The sequence below is a fragment of the Achroia grisella genome, unplaced genomic scaffold (assembly GCF_030625045.1).
Source record: "Achroia grisella isolate CSIRO2021 unplaced genomic scaffold, CSIRO_AGI_Agris_v1 utg146, whole genome shotgun sequence".
Classification (NCBI taxonomy): domain Eukaryota; kingdom Metazoa; phylum Arthropoda; class Insecta; order Lepidoptera; family Pyralidae; genus Achroia; species Achroia grisella.
The window spans coordinates 2,423,086-2,427,316 of NW_026712636.1; positions in this window are offsets into that span (position 1 = coordinate 2,423,086).

Here is a 4,231-nt window from a genome sequence, read left to right on the forward strand (position 1 = left end):
CAGACGGCAGAATACTGAGTTTGGATCTAGACAGTGTTGCCCACAACGATTGAGCATGCCCACTATTTATACTAAAAACGTACCTAATTAATAAATATACTTATAAAACCAATAAATTACAATTTTACATTAAATATATACCTTAATTTAAACTAGCTGCGAATTTTTTTCGTGTTAGGTACATGGTGATACGTGGTGGAGAAACAATAGTTTTTAACTATTTTGTTTGAAATTAGAATGAAAGAATAGAGAAGAAGAAGAGAATAGAATAGGCGTAATATTTATTTAAATAAACTTAAAGTTAATTAATTTTGAATAGTCATATTTTTTATTCTACAATAAATGGTAAAAAAGAGAGAGAAGAGAGAAATAGAACAAATATTTTTTATTAAATATAAACTTAATACATAATTTATACATACTTAATACATATAACTTTTACATACATATAAGTAATAGACATTTGGATATTTTTTTGATTCCACCACTCTTTCGGAACGCAGATTCATTATAGAAAGAATGAGTAAGGAACTTGCGTGTCGTTGAAATTAACATTAAATTTTACAGGAGGTTTGATACTGATGTATATCAACTGCACTCAAATCATTTAAGCCATTTCCAAAGTTAGCATACGCAAATACACAATAATTCTAAAAACATTTTTTTTTGTTCTTACATATGTAAATACAACGTACATATAATTTTTAAATATTTAATGTACGGACGCTGGTTTATTACGATTTTATAACGTATACACTTATAGTACTAGCGATGCCCCCGACGTCGTTCATATCTATATTACAATAACATACTCGTATACACGTATGCCCCCGACTTTGTCCATGTCTTCATTACATATTTGTAGGTCGCCATCTGTTTGATGATAATTAAATGACAACAATAATAATAATATATATTTATTTTTCTCCACAAAATCATACATAATAAAGAGTGCTGCATACAATAAATAAAGCATCTGCGAATGGAGCGAGAATTCTATGGGATTATCTAAGACAACTAGGAAATAAATATTGTAATACGAATTCATGAAACTGATCACAGTTAAGTAAAAAGGAGATATAAAAACAGGAATATCAAAATAATATAAAAAAATTATAAAAGATGATACTCAAGCTGCCAGTAAGTACAAATTTCATATATTCGACGTAATTCCATTATTTGATTCATAATAAATTGATAACATTGTAAGTGGCGTATTAAAAATTGTCACAAAATTAATCTAATTCGAGTGTATCATTTAGCCTATATGTTAAGATATATTTAATAATATGTACTGTTAAAACTTCATCCTACCTTTAGTCATTTTTACACGACAGTTTCACGAACAAATAGACCATTTTCGCGATTTTATGATATATTATAATTAAAAAATAACGATTATTGTTGCTGGCAGCTTGTCTACCATTCTTTTTATAAACTTTGTATTTTTTATATCGGTTTTTTTATGTCACTTTTGACTAACTGTTGTTACTATTCGCTGTGCGCCATTTTGGGAAATATACACATTTTTCTATTCTGATTTTTAATAAAATAGTCGTTGTGTTCCAATTTATATATACCTACCATATACAAGTATGATAAATAAGTTATTTTAAATTATGCCTTAGTAATAATTAATGAATTACATTTTAATTATGTACAACTATAAAGTTAATACATGTAAATGTTAAAAAAGTACACAATAACAAAAATACTACAATTTTCCAATAAACAATATAGTATATACAAAATAAACATATAGAAAATTATAGTTTTTATTTGTATTAATTATTTTCATTAGCCATCAGGCACCATTATTTCCCGCCAAAAGTCAAGTAAAAACTACCAGATCTCCTGTTAAAACTACAAAAACAGTATTTGTATGCATTTTTTTCTTTGAAAGAGTCAATAGTCATGCATTAGGCATCAGACACAATTTTTTCTCACCAAAAATGGGGTAAAACTGCCAGATCTCGTGGTAAAACTACCGAGCTGGCATCACTAATTCTACGAGCCACATAGCTGAATAAGATCAATGTAGTGAACAATTATATGTAAACATAAACTATCTGAACACTATCGAACAATGACTCCATAATTAATTATACTCTGATTAATTATATTATCATTGTTTCAAATCTATTGAAATGGTTTCAACTCCAAATTTGATTTATTTAATCTGATACTGTGTTGCGGGTATTTGTTGATCTTAGCGTATTGTATTTAATTCACTGAAGTTATAATCTTTAAAATAGCAAACATAATACCTAGTAATATTATTTTGACGGCCTCGGTGGTTTAGCTAGTTTAGATTCGAACCCGTGACCATCAGAATTTTTTAAAATAAATAAAAAAAGGAACCTTTTTGTTTATTTATTTTAAAAATTTCTGATGATCACGGGTTCGAATATCAATTCCTCGTACGGTGCAAACATTTGTATTCATGAGTATAATTGTTTGTGTCGGTCTAGATGTTTTCTATGTATATTATGTATGCATTTACAAAAAATATATATATATACTTATATCAGTTGTCTAGTACCCATAACACAAGCTCTGCTTACCGTGGGACTAGATGGCGTTGTATTAATTGTCTAGGTTTATTTATTATGATATTAGAAACTAGTTGTGCCCGCGGTTATTTATAGTCTATGTGTTATTCTGAGGTATGCCCTATATTATTAAAGTTAATAAAATAAAGTTTAATTAAAAACAATTTAGTAATTTTTGCGTGAAAGATTAACAAACATCCATCCACACTCACAAACTTCTGTTTATAATATTAGTAATATTCTAAATACAAAAGTGTATCACTACTAACAAGCTACTCATCCCGGCTTCACCCAGGTTTACATGCATTATATATATAAACCTTCCTTTAGAATTACTCTATCTATTATATTTAAAAAAACCGCTTCAAAATCCGTTGCGTAGTTTGAAAGAATTAGGCATACATAGGGACGGACAGACAGCGACAGCGACTTTGTTTTATACTATGTAATGAAAATGCAGACAAAGTCGGGTAAAAACTGTTGCATAAAGGTTAACTTTTGTAAATTGGAAAGAATGTAAGTACGATAGAAAGGATTGTAAGTGAAAAAAATTTTAACCAAATAAAATAAAATACATATATATATTTTGAATAAAGACTATGTTCAGTCTCGTACTACGTGTTCTAATTCCAAAAATTCATAATTTATTAATATTTTGAATAACGAACATGTTCAGTCTAGTACGTTATTCTAATTTCAAAATTTCATAATTCGATAATCTTTTTAATAAAGAAGATGTTCAGTCTTGTACGTTGTTCAAATTTCGAAAATTCATACTTCATTAATATTTTGAATAAAGTACATGTTCAGTCTCGTACGTTGTTCTAATTTCATAATTCAATAATCTTTTTAATAAAGAACATGTTCAGGCTCGTATTTTGTACTAATTTCAAAAATCCATACTGTATCAATACAATGAATAATGTATTTTACGTATTGTTATTCGTTGTTTTATAAACTCGGTAGCACTGAATCTTTATTTACTCAGGTGTTTAAGATTCATTAATTAATACGAAATGTGATAACGTAGGCTCGTCTCATTCAGCAATTAGATTATTGATTGTAATATTTGCATTATGGATTGATTGCCTGTTGTCGCAGTACAACCCACATGAAATTAGGGTGTCTTCACAATATAGCTGAGTTCATATGAACCCGTATAATTTTTTTATTTGTAAACCAATTGGAATGAAACAAACACAAAATTTGACGTAAAACTTACCACATATATTGATGAAAACTATATATAAATCGGTTAAGCCGTTTCTGAGATTAGCATGCCCAAACGTACAGACAACCAGACAAGCATTTTTTACAATAATTGTTTTAAGTACTTAAGTTAATAAAGTAGATAAATAGTTTACTATATTTACATCACATAGTAGGTAAATTATATTATACCGTCATTCCAACGGTCGCGGGTTCGATACTCGCACGGTGTAAACATTTGTATTCATGAGTATGATTGTTTATCGTTCGTTCTGGATGTTTTCTGTGTATATATTTGGCGGATGGCGGGGCCTTAGTGGAGGCCGACAAGATGAGGTCAGGTCAGTTAGCCCATCGTGACAAATTCACCAGGAATTTATCCTGTTAGTTTCCAGGGCCAACATGCCATGAAATATTGCTAACAAAGGGGTCATCAGTTAACATTACTGACAATCTCATTTCCCCCTCTG